Genomic DNA, 15,436 nt, shown 5'->3' with positions numbered 1-15,436 from the left:
CTCAAATTCATATGTTGAAGTCCCAGTACCTCAAAATGTGACCTTATTTGGCTAAAAGGTAGATGTGTTACCAAACTAAACTTGGGTCCACTCGCCCACGCACAGTAAAACCAATCTATTGACACCAGGTTGTGTTGAAGGAAAGTGCAGGGTTTGTTGCAAGTCCAAGCAAGAAGTGTGGGCAGCTAATGCACAAAAGACCCAAACTCCCCAATGGATTTCAGGGAAGCATTTTTTTTTTTTTTTTTTAGCTACTTTATTTATTTATTTATTTTATTTTTGGCTGTGTTGGGTCTTAGGTTCGTGCGAGGGCTTTCTCTAGTTGCGGCAAGTGGGGGCCACTCTTCATCGCGGTGCGGGGACCGCTCTTCATCGCGGTGCGCGGGCCTTTCACGGCCCCTCCCGTTGCGGGGCACAGGCTCCAGATGCGCAGGCTCAGTAGTTGTGGCTCACGGGCCCAGCTGCTCCGTGGCATGTGGGATCTTCCCAGACCAGGGCTCGAACTGGTGTCCCCTGCATTAGCAGGCAGATTCTCAACCACTGCGCCACCAGGGAAGCCCCAGGGAAGCATTTTTAAAGCAAGTTGAGGGAGAGAGTCCCCGGCTACGTGATTAGCACGTGCACAATCCTCTGACTGATAGATGTTGAGGTAACAGGGTGATGTTGCAAGGTTTAACATTATCAATTCTTAGGCTCCTGCTGATCTGGTGGCTATGTGTTTCTGGTCATCATGCAGTTAACTTCTTCCATCTGGTGGGGGTTTTAGCATCTGTATAACAAGATGTGCACCAGACACTGTTATCTATGTCCTTCAGGGAGTAACTAAAGATTCTGTGACTGTACTATATGGCTGATCTATTGTATAAATTGTTACCAGTTCTCCTGGCCCAACTGCTATTTTTTTTTGCTATCAATTCATGTTCACATTCTTTCAATCATTAATTCTTGAGCCAGACTTTTGTGACTCAGGGGAGGCCTGGGAGACTAAAGTTTTTCTACAAACAAGAGGCAGGCAGAAGACATGGGGGTCTGTCCTGGGAAGGCCCCACAGGGTTCTGCTCAGTTATAATCCCCCTTTTCTTTGATACTCCTCAATCTTGAGGGGAACAGGTGTGGGACAAGAAAGGGAATAAAGTTTTGGATAGAGGGGTTGATCATAAACTTGGCGGAGGAACTTGGTTTTAGGGAGACTTCATTTTAGATACAGATGTAATTTGTTAAAATGAGGTCATACTGGAGTAGAGTGGGCCCCTAGTCTGACTGGTGTCCTTATAAGAAGGGAAAATTGGAACATAGACAGGCACACAAGGAAATTATCAGGTGAACATAAAAGCAGAGATAGGGGTGAGATGTCAAGGAGCCAAAGAATGTCAAAAGATTGCCAGCAAACCATCAGAAGCTGGGCAGATGCATGGGACAGATTCTCCTCATAGACTTCAGAAGGAACCAACCCTGCCAACACCTTGATCTTAGACTTTTAGCCTCCAGAACTGTGAGACAATAAATGTTTGCTGTTTAAGTCACCCAGTTTGTGGTACTTTGTTACGGTAGCTGTAGCATACTAATACACCAAGAGATGTGAAAAAACTTGACCTTACCACAAAATAAATCAGTGGGCTTTAGTTTGCAATGTAACAGAAGGTACCTTCTCCCCTTATAATGATCTTGTGAAGTTCCAAAATAGCTTAAAGTCTTAAGAATACACTGAAGTCAAGTATTTGGTAACAATAGAGCATATTTTATTAACAAATATTTTAAATAAGGGTGCATTACTATGCACATATTTAAATTGTTTTCATTTAACCATGCGTTTGCCCTTCGTGTTCCTTGTCACTGACAAATATCCAGTCAGAAAAGCTCTTAACTTTTCAGTTACAAATGAAATGTTTTTCAGTGAAACAGCAGTTCTTCCTCATTAACAAAAAGACCCTTCAAATTTACTTCTCAAAAATCTCAGAGAAATTGTAAAGTAACCCAAATTAGAAGTTTGTTGCCTGAACAAAAATTAGGCCTATGTGAAAATAAATTAAGCTGAATGCAATTTTATAATAATAATAAATATGATTCATAGGACAATTAAAACAAGTTCTGCCATGGGTCAAAATTTGAAAGTTTGTTCAAAAATACCAGAAGAGCTTTTAGTTACTGATAGATTATTAGGCTAAAATCCAGAAACATTAAAAGTTGACTTAAGAAGCATATGACTTCTAGTTAACCTAAGCTATAGGAGAACCTTCTATACTCTATAACTAGAGAATATTTTTCACCCTCGCCTTGAGAGATTTCTAGTGTATTCAGTTGGCCAAAAAGTTCGTTCGGGTTTTCCGTACGATCTTGCCTGTAGACTATTAGATTTGCGAGTTGAGGGACCAGTGTCAAGGAGTAAGAGAGATTTTAATTAAGTAATGTGGATAATGTATTTTGGAGGCAAAAAAGATCTGGGGTCACATCCCAGCTCAGCCACTTAGAAGCTGCAGACAAGCTTTTTAAATTTCTCAGCCTTGGCCTCGGGTAGTCAAGGACCTACTTTGAAAGACTTTAATAATTATGAAAATTAAGTGTAAAATGCCTAGCACAGTTTCCAGCTTGTGGTAGGAGGTCAATAAGTAGTAGTTGTTATTATTATTATTTTTATTAGTTGTTATTATTAGTTTACTTTTCTTCCAACTAAATCTGATGTTATAATCCTTTCTTTTCCCCCCATCTTGCTATAGTTGAACTTGGTATTCATTTTTCTTGCCATATGTGAACTTTCTACTGCTAATTTTAAAAAAGAAAAGAATATGTAGTGGCTTTAAGGGTAAAGTAGGGTGGAGCCTGAATAGTGGTCCTCAATTATATCCATGTCCTAATCTCCAGAATCTGAATATGTTACCTTATATGGCAAAAGGGACTTTGCAGAGGTGATTAAGTTAAGGACTTTGAGATGGGGGATTATCCTGGAGTATCAGATGGGCCTGATGTACTCACAGGAGTATTTATCAGAGGGGCACAGGAAGAGTCAGATTTAGAGGATATGGTGATGTGATGATGGAAGCAGAGATTGGAGTGATGTGCTTTGAAGGTGGAGGAAGGGGCCAGAAGGTCACTTGAATAAATGAATACAGGCAGTCACTAGAAACTGAAAAAGGCAAGGAAACAGATTCTCTCCTAGGGCCTCCAGAAGGGACCAGCCCTGCCAAACCTTGACTTCAGTTCAGTGAAACTGATTTCAGACTTCTGACCTACAGAACTGTCATAGAATACATTTATGCTGTTTTAAACCACAAAGTTTGTGGTAATTTGTTACAGTGGCAACAAGAAACTAATACAGGTAGAGATGGTCATTTGAGGTCTGCATCTGTTAGCTAGTGTTACGTCATAAACCACCCTAAATTACAATGACTTAAAATTAACACGTATTTATTTAGCTCACATGTGTTTGGATCAGATGTACGGTTCTGCTGATCTGGTCTGGGATTGGCTGATCTCAGATGGGCTTACTCATGCATCTCAGGTCACATTGCCAGATCTGCTGTGTGCTGGCTGGTCTAGGGAGGCCTTAGCTGGAGAGGGAAGGTTGATCTCTGTTCAACATGCTCCCAAGAAGAGCTAGCCCCAGCTTGCTCACATGGTGGGTGGACAGATTTCTGAGAGAGGACAAGGAAGGGTATTTGACTTCTTGAGGCTTAGGCTCAGAATTGACACAGTGTCATATATGCTACATTCTATTGGCCAAGGCAGATCACAGGGTTAGCCCAGGTTTTAGTGGTTAGTGAAATAGATTTCACTTCTTAATGGGAGAAGTTTCAAAGTCATATTGTAAGGGATGGGGATATGGAGAAAAGTAAAGAATTTGAGATATTTTTGCAATCAATGTACCACACAGCCTCTCTTGGAAAAACATGTATCTTGGTTTTCAACTGATTTCCCAGCTCCTGCATTTGGCCATCCCTTTAACCATTTCATAATTTCCTCTTTTTGCATAATGCCCACATGCCAAGGAACTTCTGATAACCTACTGTTAGCTATTAGTTTTGAAAAGATCTGATCAACTAATTCACTTGATGGCATTCATAGCTATTTACCAAGTGAAATTTGCCCCCCTTATATTTATCTTTTAGTGGCATATGTCTAACAGTTTTTGTCAAATTGATTTTTCAATATGTGATTCCAGGTTTAACAAGCCTCATCCATGTGGAATTACTAATGGGGTATTATTTCAAGACTTTTCTGAACTCCTTCTAACACAGCTCAGCTGAGGTCTAAAAAGACCGTACATTGCATGCTGCTTTTTCTACATAAGATCTTTCCTTTCTGTTTCTTTATCCAGGTGTTACACTTTTTGAAGAAATAATGGTGTAGGCACATACGTAGATGAATATTAGAGTAAGAGAGGTTGTTGGGCTTGTGTCATGCAAGTTCCAGAGTCCAGATGGATTTGTGTAGCAGCTGTGGCTTGATCAACTGTGAAAATATTTGTCCCAGGAAGCCTTCACAACAGCAACGCCAATTCCCCAGGAGCCATCTGGGTTAGTTTTTTTTTTAATTGAAGTGTAGTTGATTTACAGTATTGTGTTAGTTTCAGGTGTATAGCAAAGTGATTCAGTTATATATATATATTTTTCAGATTATTTTCCGTTATAGGTTATTATGAGGTATTGAATATAGTACCTTGTGCTATACAGTAAATCCTTGTTGCTTATCTGTTTTATGTATAAGTAGTGTGTATCTGTTAATCTCATACTCCTAATTTATCCCTCCCCTGGCCCTTTCCTCTTTGGTAACCATAAGTTTGTTCTCTATGTCTGTGAGTCTCTTTCTGTTTTATATATAGATTCATTTGTATCATTTTTTAGATTCTACTTGTAAGTGATACCATGTGATATTGTCTTTCTGTGTCTGACTTACTTCACTAAGTGTAATATACTCTAGGTCCATCCATGTTGCTGCAAATGGCAATATTTCAATCTTTTCTATGGCTGAGTAATATTCCATTGTATATATATCACATCTTCTTAAACCAATCATCTACTGATGGGCACTTGTGTTGTTTCCATGTCTTGGCTATTGTAAATAGTGCTGCTATAAACATTGGGGTGCATGGATCCTTTTTTTTAAAATAGATCTTCATTGGAGTATAATTGCTTCACAATACTGTGTCAGTTTCTGTTGTACAACAAAGTAAATCAGCCATATGCATACATATATCCCCATATCCCCTCCCTCTTGAGCCTCCCTCCCACCCTCCCTATCCCACCCCTCTAGGTGGTCACAAAGCACCGAGCTGATCTCCCTGTGCTATGCGGCTGCTTCCCACTAGCTATTTTACATTTGGTAGGGTATATATGTCGCTGCTACTCTCACTTCGCCCCAGCTGTCCCCTCCCTCCCCCCTGTCCTCAAGTCCATTCTCTATGTCTTTATTCCTGCCCTACCACTAGGTTATCAGTACCTTTTTTTTTTTTTTAGATTCCATATATATGCATTAGCATATGGTATTTGTTTTTCTCTTTCTGACTTACTTTAGTCTGTATGACAGACTCTAGGTCCATCCACCTCACTACAAATAACTCAATTTCGTTTCTTTTTATGGCTGAATAATATTCCATTGTATATATGTGCCACATCTTCTTTATCCATTCATCTGTCAATGGACATTTATGTTGCTTCCATGTCCTGACTATTGTAAATAGTGCTGCAATGAACATTGTGGTACATGGTCTTTTTGAATTAGAGTTTTTGTCTTTTCCAGATATATGCCCAGGAGAGGGATTGCTGGATCATATGGTAGCTCTATTTTTAGTTTCTTAAGGAACCTCCATACAGTTTTCTATAGTGGCTGCACCAATTTACACTCCCACCAACTGTTTCAGAGGGTTCCCTTTTCTCCACACCCTCTCCAGCGTTCATTATTTGTAGACTTTTTAATGATGGCCATTCTGACTGGTGTGAGGTGATACCTCATTGTAGTTTTGGTTTGCATTTCTCTACTATTAGTGATGTTGAGCATCTTTTCATGTGCCTGTTGGCCATCTGTATGTCTTCTTTGGAGAAATGTCTTTTTAGGTCTTCTGCCCATTTTTTGATTGGGTTGTTTGTTTTCTTGATATTGAGCTATATGAGCTGTTTGTATATTTTGGAAATAAAACCCTTGTTGGTTGCATCATTTGCAAATATTTTCTCACATTCTGTAGGTTGTCTTTTCATTTTGTTTATAAGCCTTTGCTGTGCAAAAGCTTATAGGTTTGATTAGGTCCCATTTGTTTATTTTTGCTTTTATTTCTTTTGCCTTGGGAGACTGATCTAAGAAAACATGGCTACGACTTATGTCAGAGAATGTTTTGCCTATGTTTTCTTCTTGGAGTTTCATGGTGTCATGCCTTTATATTTTGGTCTTTAAACCATTTTGTTTATTTTTGTATATGGTGTGAGTGTTCTAATTTCATCGATTTAGCTGTCCAGCTTTCCCAACATCCCTTATTAAAGAGACTGTGTTTTTCTATCTGAGTTAGTTTTTATTTGTTTGTGATTTGTTGTTGTTCTTCTTCTTAAGATCTTGTCAAATCCAGAAAGTGAATGATGAATGAATGGATGAAGCTCACTCATTACCACTTTTTTAGTTCAGTTCATTATCACTTTTTAAAATTGTGTTTGGAAATTAACATAGAGTAAAATTAACATTTATGGTCTATAGTTCTACAAATTTTAACCTATATATAGGTTTGTTTATCCACCATCATAATCAGAAAACAAAATAGTTCCTCTGTGCATGAATGTTTAAGGCAGCTCTATCCACAACCTCAAAAAACTGGAGGCAACCCAAATGCCCTTCAGTGGGTAAATGGATAAGCAAGTTATGGTACATCCATACAATGAAATACTACTCTGTAATAAAAAGGATGGAACTACTGACACAAGCAACAACTTGGGTGAATCTCACAATCATTATGCTGAGTAAAAGGCTAGTCTCAAAAGGTTGCATGTTGTATGATTCCATTTATATAACATTATCACTCTTTGCTTGAACTTTCTAATTCCTTCCTATTAGGTTCAAGTTCAGTGTTGCTTCAGTTTTCAATATAGCTTCAGACCATTTTGAAGCAAATGGTCTTTCAAAAATAAAAATAAAATCATACCATAGAGCTGCTTAAATCACTTCAATCATTCTGAAAATTCTTGGATATGATTTAGGAAGTTCTTTATGATGTGGGTCTTGCCTCCTTCTCCAGGCTAATCCCCTTCCTCACCCATCTGATCACCAGTGTTCACCATATTCCTACAGTTCCTTGAATGCATCAGCCTCTCCAGCTCTATGTCTTTCCCTCTTGTCTAAAAATCCCCACACCTCCCCAACCACCTCATTGTCTTTCTTAGCACTTAAACTTCTAAGTCAAGCACTCAAGAAACAACTCTTCTGAAACAAATTCACTGATTTTTTTCAGGGAGATCATGGGGAGCCTCAAGTTTCTTAGTTTGTATCTGTGATTATAGAAGTGCTTTAAAAAGGAGCCTGCCTATGAATCCATTAAAATGATTTGGAAGGGGTAGGATTGGCAGGTGCGAAGGCTCTCTAAGGCAAAGTGAATTTCAGCTTCTTCATTCAAAGCTTGTAGAGATCACAGTTTAGGTCTCTGCCCACATTTACAAATGGAATACACTGAGGAGGCATAAACACTTACTGAAACCTTTGTAGGAGCACATTTTGCCTGCCAGCAACTCTTTGCCAAGCAAACATTTTTAAAGAACTTGGACGATCCTGGCTGCCCCAGTGTTTTCATAAATATTTCCATCCGGCAGTCAGAGAAGCCTTGCAGAAGAGAGTGGTCAACAGGAAAACTTGAAATGGAAGAGGTTCAGTGAGCAGCTGCTGAGTTGTAAAAATGTATGCAAAAGCATATGGCTGTCTTTAGGGCCTTAAGGCAACATTTTAATTTAAAAAAATTTTTTTTACCCTGCAAAGATCAAAACATATGATTCCATTTCAGAAGGTTTTCTTGTAAACAAACTCTTCACTTTGTAAAAGAGTGCATAAATGTTTAGCATGACATAAATATTTGTTTATCTAAATATATGTTTGAGATATACAAATTTTGGCATAATTTGACCTAGTGGTCATCATGGATTTCCGATAATCTCTTTGGCATTCTTGTCTTATGTGTTCACCTTTATTTGGGAAGATGTAACATTTAATTTTCTACCATTTTAAGCTGAATTGCAGAGGATATCTAGGTGAAAAGCGTTCAGAATTTGATGCTGGTGCAGAATGCTGCAATTTGCTTACTTGAATATAAATGCTGAGCTTTCAACACTTCTATATAGTCAGCTATGTTTTGCGTTTAATTCAAGTATTGAATTATATCTAAAAATATCTCCACTGTTAAGGTCCCAAACCTGCAGGTCATCCTTCTTATGTATTGGAATGGTGTTGGTTTAGCCACTAGGGATGAATCCTCTGCAGTGTGTCCCTTTATGTAGGCAAGAAATTCCCCATGGTAATCCTTTTCTTCTTGTTTGGAAAGGTCAGTTTTTCTGACATGGGCAAGAAATCTTCTCCAGGCATAAGTGGATTTAAATTATGATAGCTTTTTCCTCCCTGTTTTGTTAGGTCCCCACCCAAAAAACACCATACACACACACACACACACACACACACACACACACACACACACACACATATTAAAGGATCCAACTGCCACTTTGTGTTCAGCACTTCCCTTAGAACACCAGTGTCTTGGGATATTTCACCCCAAAAGTATTCCGTGACCAAATAAATTTGGGCAATTCTGCAACTGTATCAAACCTCATTTCTTGTAGATTCTCAGTTGTCATTAACATGCTCAACCCCTAATTAGCATTGCATAAAGATAGGTCTTCTTCAGTTGTTTAACACAGTATTTCCTAACTTATTTGACAATGGAATCCATTTTTTCTTAGCACGTAGCGCTTATTACAATTTTGGAGAAAACTTCTTGGGAAATGTAGTTTTAAAACTTTTATGGAATTTTTAATAAGATGAAGCCATCATCTAAATGTCCCCTTTCATAATGCTAACTTTGTGGCAGTTGCTAGCTCTCAAAAATTCAAAACAAATTAATGAAGCAACCAAAAGAAACTTTACTAATCAAAGTAACCACTCGTATGTATAACACAACTAATAATATTTATAGCTTCTAAGCCACTGGAAACAGAATTTTAAATCAGGCTGAGATGTGAAAGGTCTGTTAAGCTAGTCCGCCTTCTTCAGACACAGATGGGGAAACAGCTGACATGATGAGGTCAGTCAGTGAGAAACAAAGGTGGAACAGGAATTAAAATGTCTGCATCCCCAAGCCATCATTCTTTTGATTCAAAAGATAAAGGCCCAACTTAGATGTTTAGAAATCAGTGATTCTTAGTATTTGAACTCCATTCTTATGACCTTCCCAACACAATCTGTAACTCTGTATCATAAACCTCTAAACAAGGATATACTAACATCTTTTAAGTTTCTGTGTTGCTACAATAGTTCATTTTGAGAAACATTTATTACTTACTTAGTTACAAAAATATGTATTTTGTCCTTTGTAGAGATGTTTTAAACTCCATGAAACTTAGGCATATGTTTGTGTGTGTGTGTGTTCCTAACACATTTCTAAGTAAAAATGATTTTACAGTCCTTAATTTCTGGTAGTAATTGGAATTTTGTACATTCAAAAATATAGATTGACAGATTATTTTTTAAAAGAGGAAGATATTCTAAAAGACATCAGGAAGCTCACTTGGTAGGACTTTCCCAGGGTAACACTTCCAGCCTTATGTCTCAGACCCATTTCTCCCCACTGGTTGAAAATCTAACTTTTACTCCATGTTTTTTAAATTGATGAAGGTAATTGATTAGACATCTGCAAGCACAGGGCATTCTGTCTTGTTTCCTTCCCTCATGTGTGACTATGTTCTTTGGTGTGTCTGCTCGGAAAATTTTTCTTAAAACTATTGTCCAAAAGTCTGAATTGGAGAGGAGGGAGTTAGAAGCAGGACCAGGGAGACTTAACAAGCCCATTTAGCTCTCACACCTCAGCTTCATTGGCTAAAATCTTTATAAGCAAAAATGTGACATTTTGTCAAAATAAAAGAAAAAAGTAAAAAGTAAATGAAAATAAAATTCTCTGTCAAGAATTGAAAAGCCAAAACCCTTTTAAGCATCATGGAGCTTTGCCACAATTTAAGGCTTGAATGTATAGAGCCCAAATGTCTCAGAGCTAAAAAGTTCTTCAAATATCTTCTGGTTTAAGGACCATTTTGCCAATCCGTGTAGTCAGAAGCTGAACACACTTTGAGACCAGGGCTGCTCCATCTTTAATGTGAATTTAGACCACCTGGGGATCTCGTTAAACTGCAGTTTCTGTTTTAGAGGTCAGAGGTTGGGCCGTTTCGAACAAGTTCCCAGGTGATGCCAGTGACGCTGTAAACACTTGGAGGAGCAAGGGCCTAGAGAAGAGCTGAAGGAAACAACTGGTCTCAATGAGGCTGAAAGAGCCTCGTGATTGGCTCTCGAATCTTCAGAGCTGTTCTTAAGGTGAAGTAACTGGTGGTGGTTTTCTCAGGTCCTGGTGTTTTTGCAAGTCTCCCTGCTCCAGGCGCCACAGATACCTCTTTTCTGTGGATTGAGGGACTGGAAACAAAACAAAAAGCAAGCCTCCTGGGACCAGATCCAGGGCCACCTTACTCCCTGCTACGGCGATGACCTTCCTTTGCACTAGTAAGTTGCAATTTATGATGTTACTCTTTCTACTCTCCAACAAAGTGGGTCTTTCCGTTAATTGAAAAACACTTTATTTGTGCGTGCGGGGGCCCGCGGGGGGCGGGGGGGGAACCTGGAATAGGTTAACTGCTTCTTTGAAATCTCCCAAGGTTTGATATGTAAAGCCCAGTGAAGGTACATCTCAGGAGAAGGTTTTGAAATTGTGGAAGCAGAGGGATGGAAAAAGAGGTAGGAAGGAAGTGATATGTACAAAGGATTTTTCTTAAGTAGCAAAATGGACATGGTGGGATGATGACTAAAGTCGGAATATAGGTTTTAGGTCTCAGGTAAGTTTTCAGTGGAAAACGGCCTGTTTGGTTAAACTTAGTGGCAGGGAATCAGGAATAATCTTGTCGACGACTTTGCTACTATGAATTGCCCAGAAACTTCCTTAAACAATTTTCTGCCTGTTTGTTCATTTTATTCTCTATCAGAGGTAGCATGCAAATGGATGGAGTTTTAATTTCCTTTCATGCTTAGGGATATTTGGATAAAAAGGTGTCATCAAGTATTTTGATGACTGTAAGCTCGCATTCATTGCTCTGTGATAGAATGTCATTGGTAGAATAGAACACTCTCAGTAATTCACCTCCAAAGTAGATTTTTTCCCTGGAAAATGCTTATTTTCAGTTTGGAACTGAAAATATAAAAATTTTAAAAGGCTCTCTCCAACATTCAAATGAAGTAAGATGTAGTTTTTGCCTTTCCTTTGGCAGATAATGTTATTAGAAAGTAATCAACAGAGAAAACATTCAGTGGCATTATGTAAGGACCAATTGTAATACCTCCAGAGACAATTAGTTGCAAGTTAACCTTATGATAAGAGGTGGGGGGTTGGTGACGATGGTGGTGGAAGTAATTTACAAAAAAGACCCCTTTTTATGTAAATTTACATACATTCTTTTATTTTTAGCATCTTTAATTTTGGGGGGGATATGCATTTTTCCTAAGCATGTTTACCAACTCAAAGCCAGAATTGTGTTTAAAAATATCAATTTAATATAACTTAGAGCAGCAGTGTTTTGTCCCCTTCCATTTATGTTGTGCAGAAAAACAGACTTCTGTGTGGTGAACGTGTGTTGAGATGAAAGCTTTAAGTTGGTGGCTAGTAGCCCAGTTATGAAACACTTGGCTGCCTGCCGCTCCTTGGTAATGCATTCTACAGGCTGTTGTTTTCTGCTGATTGCCTATTTACAGTGATTTACTCCAAATATGTGGGCGTCTTAAGTATATGGGTGTTGTCCAAAGAAAAAAGTCAGTTTACCAAAAAAATAAATAAATAAATACGAGGGGGAAAAAAAGTCAGTTTATTCTAAAGGATGAAATGAGAAGCAACAAACAATAGCTTCTGTTGATCCACTATTAATTCTCAAATTGAAAGAAGACCTGCCATAGAGGCTTGGAGGCCAGCAGAGGAATCAGCTAAGAGGGAGGGAACCCGTAAGAACCAAATGGTCACCTAAAAAGGGCCCACTGCACACCCACTGTGGGCATAGCCCTGAAGTTAATGGTGTGGGCAGAGGGAAAGAGATAGATGCAGCCCAAACCTTTAAGAAATGTATTAATCTAGTTGATGAGGCTGAATACTATCCAAACAAAATGATGAGCTCAATTGCAAATCAGAATAAAAAATGACACTGTACCAATTTAATACATTATGACACACTGGTACAAGATAAGGCAACACTTCTTTCTAGGATTAAAAATTTACTCAGAGTGAAAAAGCCTGGGGTGATTCTAATTGAGACCTCTCTCCTTTCTAGGATTAAAAATTTACTCAGAGTGAAAAAGCCTGGGATGATTCTAATTGAGACCTTTCTCTAGTTTATATAGATCCATTAATCAGTGCATTTGAGGTTAATATTTTTCAATTGCTTATAAGTTTACCTATTATGTCATAATTCAATATAAAATATTCAATCTTTGAGCACACCTACAGTATGACAAGCATTGTACTAGGTCTTAGTGTTATATGGAAAGATAATATATGTTTATTGACATTCAGAAGCTCCAAATGTTGGGAGGTGAGCGACAGATGTGAAAATGTAACCATAAACTAATGTGATAGTAATTATCATATAAGAATAAACAAAATGATACAGGAGCATAGAGGGTAGTTATCAAGTTTACTTGAGGGATCCAGGACAGGATTCTCAGAGGAGGTTACATGAGGAATTTTAACTACTCTCTGAGATGCAAGTATACCGTACATTTGGGACTGTACTGATTTTCTAAAGGAAGGTCTCCGTCAAGAAACAAAGTTAGCTTGCCATGACATTCATTTAGTGATTCTATGCTAGCCTTGCATGATCCCTTTTGTTCTATTTTAAATGATCACAACTTCATTTACTGTTCTAGAATTCTGCTCTGTCTTGAGTTTAAAGCTAAATGTCAATGATATGAAAACTTACCATTTTTCCAGTTCTAGTCTTTTCAAAAGTTTATGTGTAACTTTCTAGGTTCAATGTAGTGAACTGACCATTCTAAGTATTTTAAGCAGAAGGGATTTAATATAGGGACTTATGTGTTTAAAAATGGAGGAACAAAAAAAAAAAAAATGGAGGAACGAAAGTTAGCAGCCTGTCACTGGGCTCACTATAGCTGAGATTCAAAGATGAGGAAGATGCTGTTGGCACCGTACTTGCTGGGTCACATCCTCCTCTTATACCCACGAGTTAATGGCTTGTCACCAGGACCCTGAGTCAGGCCACAGACAGACATATCTTTGTGAATGCTTTGCAAGCAGTGACAAATAGTCACAGCAGGAAGATGGCCTCCAAGCCATTTGATCCTCAGAGTGGGTCTCACTGATGGAAACTACTGTTCAGAGACCTAGGTTAAAGAGAATATGAGAATGTAACTTTAGCTTTCTACATTGTGGAATATGAAGGTATACAGAAGGGAAAGGAAATAAATGACAGCTAACAATTAACTGTTTTGTTCTCACTTTTATTCTTCAAATGTTACTAACACTTTCTTAGGATTTGATTAGCCTTGACAAATTGTTTAACTATATTTAACCTAAATACTAAATGTGTTTTATTAGCAGCTAGCTTACCTTACTCATTAAACATAAATTTACTGAAAACTCTCTGTGCCAGGCAAGTTCCCAGATGTTGAGGATACAGCTGTGTATTGAGTAAACCATGGTACCTGTCCTCAAGGAATTTACAGTCTATCAGGGAAGATAGGCTGTAAGAAATGACCCTCCCAAAATATGTACTGAAAATTATTGTAGGGAAAAGTAGGAGGTATGATAAAACATCAAAACATGGGAGCATAATATTGATTTGGATGGTCAAGAAAAGTTTTTCTTTTTTGTTTTTTTCTGAGAAAATAACATGACCTGAAATCTTTGATGACAGCTAGGGGATGAACTGAGGGGAAGAGGGTTGCAGGCCAAGAGAAAAAGAGCTATGTTTGGAGACAAAAATCATCTGGAACTTTCATGGGATTGTACAAATTTCAGTGGCTTAGGGAGGGTCGGTCTAAAGGCTTTTCCAAGATGTGATGAGTTATGTTTGTTTGTTTGTTTCTTTCTTTAATTGTTATGAAATGTACACAACATGAAATTGACCATCTTGATCATTTTTAATATATTTTTAGATTTTTATTATGGTAAAATACATATAATGTAAAATTTACTATCTTAACCACTTTTAGGTGTACAGTTTAGCAGTATTAAATACATACACAGTGTTGTGTAACCAATCTCCAGAACTTTTTCATCTTCCCCAACTGAAACTCTATTACCATGAAAACAACTGTCCAGTGTCTCCTCCCCTCAGCCCCTGGCAACCGTCATTTTACTTTCTGTCTCTCTGAACTTGACTACTCTACATACCTCATGTAAGTGGAATCATATAATATTGGTACTTCTGTGATTGGCTTATTTCACTTAGCATAATGTCCTCACAGTTCATCTATGTTGTAAGATGTGTCAAAATGTCCTTCCTTTTTAAGGCTGAATAATATTCCATTGTATTTATATACCACATTTTGCTTATCCATTCATCAGTGGAGGGACATTTGGGTTGCTTCCATATCTTGGCTATTGTGAATAATGCTGATATGAACATGGATGTAGAAAGATTTCTTTGAGACCCTGCTTGTCTAATTTTGTGTATATACCCAAAAGTGGAATTGCTGGATCATACGGTAGTTCTATGTTGAATTGTTTTAAGAATTGCCATACTGTTTTCCAAAATGGCTGTACCATTTTACATTCCCACTCACAGGGCACAAGGATTCCAATTTCTCCATATCTTTTAGGTATATACACAGAAGTGTAATAGCTGGATCACCTGGTAATTCTGTTTTTAATTTTTTGAGGAACATCATAACGTTTTCCATAATGTCTGCACCATTTTATATTTCTACCTGCAGTGCATAATGTTTCCAATTTCTCCACAGCCTTAACAACAGTTGTTTTCTGTTTCCTTGATAGTAGCCATCTCAATGAATGTGCGGTGGTCTTCATTGTGGTTTTGATTTGCATTTCCCTAATGATTAGCAATGTTGAGCTTCTTTTCGTGTGCTTATTGGCCATTTATATATCTTCTTTGGAGAAATGTCTATTGAACTCATTTGCCTATTTTTAATTTTTTTTATAGGAGTTCTTTTTATACTTTGGATATTAATTCCTTATCAGATACATGATTTGCAGATATTTTCT

At 37.9% G+C, this 15,436-nt stretch overlaps 1 long non-coding RNA gene across 1 annotated transcript in view; it reads left to right on the top strand.

Annotated features, from left to right (window-relative positions):
- Positions 1-13,303, top strand: part of LOC309621187 — a 69,280-nt gene extending 55,977 nt beyond the window's left edge. The window contains exon 3 of the long non-coding RNA XR_014239800.1: positions 10,565-13,303. This is a non-coding gene — a long non-coding RNA (uncharacterized lncRNA). The remainder of the gene's footprint in view (positions 1-10,564) is intronic.
- Positions 13,304-15,436: the final 2,133 nt, after the last annotated feature.

This window comes from Balaenoptera borealis (assembly GCF_965194805.1).
Source record: "Balaenoptera borealis genome assembly, chromosome: X".
NCBI lineage: Eukaryota > Metazoa > Chordata > Mammalia > Artiodactyla > Balaenopteridae > Balaenoptera > Balaenoptera borealis.
Note: the sequence above shows the minus strand (reverse complement) of the source record. Positions and strands in the feature narration are given on the sequence as shown.